At 30.1% G+C, this 6,749-nt stretch overlaps 1 non-coding gene across 1 annotated transcript; it reads left to right on the top strand.

Moving 5' to 3' along the window:
- Positions 1 to 279: 279 nt before the first annotated feature.
- On the top strand, positions 280 to 386 carry LOC121204073 (small nucleolar RNA R71). The gene has a single exon (XR_005899001.1). It is a non-coding gene; the product is annotated as a small nucleolar RNA R71 (small nucleolar RNA).
- The last annotated feature ends 6,363 nt before the right edge of the window (positions 387 to 6,749 follow it).

The raw sequence follows: 6,749 nt of genomic DNA, 5'->3' as shown, positions 1-6,749 counted from the left end.
CCTGCGTAAAAACATATAAACCATTAAATTTTTTTATTTAATTTTTTTACCTAATTTGATAATATGGTGACTGCATCTAAATTGAAAACATCGGCTACTTTCACCGGCTTCGTTCTAATAACTTGCCACTAATAATTATTTAATACCATCTCCTCTATAAAATCATAAGCCACTTTAGGTGTTTTATTGTTCAGAGTTCCACTAGCTAATGCATCGATCAACTGGCTAGTTGAGGGATTCAAACCGTTGTAGAAGGTCTGAACTTGTAGCCATAAAGGTAACCCATGGTGAGGGCACCTTCTTAATAAATCCTTGTATCTCTCCTATGCATCATATAAGGTCTCTAAGTCGATTTGAACGAAGGAAGAGATATCATTCCTCAACTTGGCTATCTTAGCCGGTGGGAAGTACTTCAGTAGGAATTTCTCGATCATTTGATCTCATGTAGTGATAGAACCTCGTGGTAAAAAATTCAACCATTATTTAGCTTTTTTCCTCAATGAGAAATGGAATAGCTGTAGGCGAATGGCATCGTCAGAAAATCCATTTATCTTGAAAGTATCACAGACTTCTAGAAAATTAGCCAAATGAGTATCTTGATCTTCGTCTTGTAAGCCATCGAACTGAACAAACTATTGAATCATCTGAATAGTGTTCGGCTTCAGTTTGAAATTATTCGCAGCAATAGTAGGTCTTACAATACTCGATTTAGCCCCAGTTAGAGTGGGCTTGGAATAATCATGCATAGTACGATGAACAGGATCTGGATTTGTAGGATTTGTAACAACTGCAGGCGGTAGCTGATTATTCTGGTTATCACCCATCTCTTCAGTAATAATAATGTCTTGTTTGTCTACTATATTCTGTCGACTTTGCCTTACTTCTCTATGTTTTTTGCAAGCTGTACTTTCTATTTCACTGTCAAATAATAATAGTCTCGACGTGCTTCTCCTAGTCATAAACTAAAGGAACTTACCATAAGCAAATAAAAGAAAAAAAATAAAATGTAAAAATTAAACTAAAAACAAAAATAAAATGTAATAAAAATAAATGGCTAAATTAATAAAAATCAAGTGTTCCTAATATTTTAGTCCCCGACAACGGTGTCAAAAACTTGATGGTCACTAAACCAACTATAAATACGACAAAGGAAAGCACATCTATCGAATAATAGTATAGCTATGGTGAGTAGGGAGTATCGTATTCATGAAGACTAAAAGTACTAGTAATAAACCCATTAAACATGAATTAATATTCTGTAAATATTAAAACAAGAAACAAGTGTACATAATTGAGAACAAGAATTAAGTATTTATCATGTAAATCAGAAATCAAATAAAAAGATTCGTCATAGGTTTCATCTTCCCTAGATATCTAAGGAATTTAATTCAAAATCCTAAAGAGAAACATCTCAAATTGAGGATAACCACAAGACATAAAGAAACTCAATAAAACTTTGAAAGAAATTAAATGGAGATCTTCGATCTTGAGGAAGATCCGCTTCTGAGTTGATTTCGATGGCGTTCGTCGAGTGTTTTCTTCGATCTTCTCTGATTCCCCCCTTAAGTCTTCTTCTAATTTGTATTTATAGACTTTAGAATGCTCAAAAAGCCTAAAAATTAGGTTTTTCCGCGTATTTAGGAAGCAGGGTGCGAAATCGACATGATCTGGCACATGGACGTGTGGCCAGCTCGTATGGAGATGCCCAAGCCGTGTGGATCTTGAAAACAACTCTATTTGTCTGATTTTGGCTCGTTTTTTTCTCCTTTCACTCTCAAATGCTCTCCTAAGTATAGAAACATGAACTTAAATGATTATTAGCATTAAATTCACTAATTTTTATAATTAATCATCCAAAAAACGTATTAAGAATCAGATTAAAATATGTTACTTTTATGGCTTATCAATAACCTTCTTTTAACAAATATTCACTAAGATGATTGTACCACATGCGTCCATATTGTTTTAATCCATATAAACTTTTCTTTAATCTGATTGAGCAATTTTCTTGAGAAACTCTATATCCATCAGAGATTTTAAATCATTCTGGGATTTTCATACAAGTTTCACTATCAAGTGTACCATAGAAATAGGCTATAACAACATCCATTAAATGCAGGCCAATTTTTTCACGTACTGTCAGACTAATAAGATATCTAAATGTGATTGCATTCATCGCAGGAGAATATGTCTCTTCATAATCAATACTGGGCCTTTGCGAAAATCTTTGTGCTACAAGTCGTGCTTTATATGTTATGACTTCATTTTTCTCATTTCGTTTTTAAAAAATATCCATTTATATCCTACCGGCTTTACATATTTAGGTGTTTGGACTATAGGTCTAAAAACCTCACGTTTAGAAAGTAAATTTAATTCTTCTTGAATTACGTCTTTCCATTTTGGCCAATCTTTTCTATTTCTACATTCCTCAATAGATTTAGGCTCAAGATCTTCATTTTCTTTTTCTATTTCAATAGCAACATTATAAGCAAAATTATTGTCGACAACTATATTTTTTTGGTTCCATCTTTTTCCTAAAGTAACATAACTTATTGAGATTTCTTCATTATCACCATTTTTAGGTACCTGAACCTCTTTTAGGGTTTTTTGATTAGTTATATCTTTAGTCTCTTCTTGAGAACTTGCCTCCACAATATTACTATATTGAATAATTGCTCCTTTCCTTTTACAAGGATTTTTATCTTTGGAACCGATTAGCCTTCCACGCTTCAAGCATGGATTACTTTCTTTTGCACTAACAATTTGTCCTATTGGGATATCAATTTGTATTGTAACATTTTCAGCTGGTATGTAAGATCTCGTAATTCTCTTTAGGTCAGTAAATGAATTTGGTAGTTGATTGGCGATATTTTGCAAATGTATGGTCTTTTGAACTTTTTGTTCACATTGACTTGTGCGAGGATCTAATTGAGATAATGATGATCCATTCCATGTAATTTCTTTTACCAGATTATTTTCTCTCCCCCTAATGTTGGGAATGTTGTTTCATCAAAATGACAATCAATAAATCTTATAGTAAATAAATCTCCAATTAATGGTTCAACATATTTAATTATAGAAGGAGATTTATAACCAACATATATTCCCAACCTCTTTTGAGGACCCACCTTTGTGTGTTGTGGTGGAGCAATTGAATATATACTTCACATCCAAATATTCTAAGATGGGAAATATTTGGCTCCTGACCAAAAGCCAATTGTAATGAAGAGTACTTATTATAACTTGTTGGCCTTAAGCGCACAAGTGTTGTTGCATGCAAAAAAAAAAAATATATGCCCAAGCTATAACAGAGAGTTTTGTTCTCATTCAATGGCCGAGCTATTAGTTAGAGGCGTTTGATAAATGATTCAGCTAAACCGTTTTGTGTGTGAACATAAGGCTACAAGATGTTCAACTTTTATCCAATTGACATATAATAATCATTAAAAGCTGGGGATGTAAACTCACCAGCTTTATCAAGATGAATAGTTCTGATTGCATAATCTAGAAATTGTTTTTTTAATCGAATTATTTGAACAAATAGTCTAACAAATGCCAGGTTGCGAGTCGATAATAAACACACATGTGACCACCTACTAGATTCATCCATTAATACCATAAAATATCTGAATGTTTCACATGGTGGATGAATGGCCCACATATATCACCTTGAACACGTTTCAAAAATGTGGGAGATTCAATCCCAACTATGGTGATGGTCTAATAATCAATATTCCTTGAGAACAAGCAACACAAGATAAATATTTGAATTTAATAATCTTTTGATTCTTTAATAGGTGTCCAATTGAATTCTTGATGATTCTTCACATCATAATAGATCCGAGACGGCCTAATCAGTCATGCCAAATAGTAAAAGTATGTGGCTCTACAAACTTTTGGTTTGTAGTAACATGTGATTTAATTTCACTAATGTGTGTATAATGTAAACTTGATGAAAAAGTAGGTAGCTTTTCAAAACATATTTCTTTCCACATTCAACATTTGTAATATATAAATATTCAATATTTTTCTCATTCATAGTCTCAATATGATATCCATTAAGACGAATATCTTTAAAACTCAATAAATTTCTTTGAGACTTAGTGGAATATAAAGCATCATCAATGACAAACTTGGTACCTTTAGGTAATAATATAATAGCTCTTCCAGAGCCTTCAATAAGTTTTGAACTGCTTGATATTGTATTAACATGGGCATTACTCATTATCAAATAATAATAATATTTTTTTATCTTTGAGTATCATATGTGTTGAAGCACTATCTGTAAGACACATGTCTCCATTAATTTTGGGTCCATCGAAATTTTGTTGAATATTCATATTCTTCATAAAAACAAACAAAATATAATATGAGAAACATTGTAAATATTTATTAAATATATAAATTATTCTTTATGTAAGAAAATAAAACATGCATAAAACAACATAAAAATGACAAAATAACATCAATTTTTCTAATGATTCTCAAAGAAATCTGCCACATCTAGGTGAGTTGTATTATTAACGTCATTAAATTTATCACCCTCGTATTCATGGTCAATTTTAGTATTATAGTGAATATCTTCATCTTTTGCCTCCATTTCATTAATTTTGGATATAAAATTTGTCTCCATATGTTTTCCCTTCTTTTTAACGGATGTTTGACAAAGTTTCACTAAATACTCAGACGTACAACAGATATGTGACCAATGCCCCTTCATACCATATCTGTAGCATATATTCTCAACAATCTTTGAAGGATTATTTTGACTACTTCTTTATTGTCTTTCATTGTTATTCTTTTTCTGGTGGTTATAAGTATCATTGTTATGACCACTATGATAACGATTACTAGTACATCCTTAACCACGTCCCCCACTACGTCCACGACCATGATTGTAACCTCTATATTTTCTATTTTCATAATTATTGTGTACTTCTACATTCACTTCTGGGAATAGTGCAGAACCAGTGAGATGATTTCTATGATTTTTCGTCAACAGCTCATTATTTTGTTTAGCCACCAAAAGGCATGAAATCAATTTAGATTACCTTTTAAAACCTTTTTCATGGTATTACTACTGCAGAAGCACATTAGCAGCATGAAAGGTTGAAAATGTTTTCTCTAATAAGTCCTTATCAATTATGTTTTCTCCACATAATTTTAGTTGAGAAATAATTTTGAAAAGTTCTGAATTGTATTCACTTATAGGCTCAAAATATTTCAACTGTAAATGCATCCAATCATAACGAGCTTTAAGGAGTATCACCGTTTTTTGATGGTCAAATCGTTCATTCAAATTTTTCCACAACTCAAGAGGGTCTTTCACAGTGAAATATTTCACTTTTAATCCTTCATATAGATGATAACGAATGAAAATCATTGCTTTTTCTTTGTCTTGATTAGATATTCTTTATTTGCTAATATAGTATTTCATAGGCCTTTAGCATCTAAGTGAATTTCAGCATCTAACACCCATGAGAAATAATTCTTGCCTGAGATGTCTAAGGCCGCAAATTCAGGTTTGGCAAGATTTGACATTATAATCACTTGAATCAAAAATAAAAATATTAGTAAAATAATAAGCATTCTCAATTGTAAAATAATTCAACTATATATACCAAATTTGCTAAATAATAATATGTATGTCAAATATTGGCATAGAGAGGAATAATCATAATAATAACTTAACATAAATTACATTAACTGAAAATTCTTTTAATAAAAAAACATGTATATATAATTATCATTATTAGATTTGAGTTATAAAAATAAATGTGCAAATGTTACCCAAAGCAAATATTTCATCTAGAAAATAAAATAAAAGAATTATGAGAATACGTATATCGTATATTGTTTAATGAGATTTATACGGGAAAATTATATAAAGTTAAAATGACGTGAACTTCACTATAAACTCGTAGAAGCTCATGCTGATAACTTGTTATAGAAAAATTAATAAAACACTAATAATAAGTGAAAAGTGGATGAAAAATACAAGAGAATTTTCATTATTTAATTTTCACTTACAAGGTGCTATTTATAAGCTCATTTACATTCAATTAATAAATGTATTACATTCAATCAATAAATGTGAATTAAGTTTTCTTAATTACTCCATTTAATCATCTCCTAATTATAAATGAAGTAAAGAATTTTTATCTCATTACTTTAGTATGTTTAAAGGGGTTATAGACATTCATTTAATGTATTTACAACAATCTTTATATTTTTAATATATTTTTAAAAATATAAAACTATTTTGTCATTATGATGTCATTACTATCATTTGTCACAATATAATAACATCATGTCTCTTGTCATTAACAACATTGCAAAAAAAAATATATCAGTTTTGTTGAAGGAATTAAAATTCAAGTGTTAACTTAAAAAAATTTATAAGTATTAACTTGAGAAAAAGTGTCAAATTAAAAGACTAAATATATATTTAAGTGAAAATGTAATAATGCAATCAAATTTCTAGAGTAGGTGTATACACAGAAATGAAGATAATAGGATTTAGAAAGGGACACACTTATATTTTTATCAAGTAATTTTGGACATTTTTCTTTATAAAAAAGTGAAATAATGGGGCACAAAAATATTATATTTCAATTAGACTTTCTATTATTGAATGAATCAATTTAATCCTTGTACTATTAAAAAGAATCAAACAAGGTTAGGTCCCTTAACTCTTGGATCGGATCGAATCAAGCCATAGAAGGAAAAATATTTAATTGATCCAAGCC

This window comes from Gossypium hirsutum, chromosome A07 (genome assembly GCF_007990345.1).
Source record: "Gossypium hirsutum isolate 1008001.06 chromosome A07, Gossypium_hirsutum_v2.1, whole genome shotgun sequence".
In the NCBI taxonomy this organism is placed as follows: domain Eukaryota; kingdom Viridiplantae; phylum Streptophyta; class Magnoliopsida; order Malvales; family Malvaceae; genus Gossypium; species Gossypium hirsutum.
Note: the sequence above shows the minus strand (reverse complement) of the source record. Positions and strands in the feature narration are given on the sequence as shown.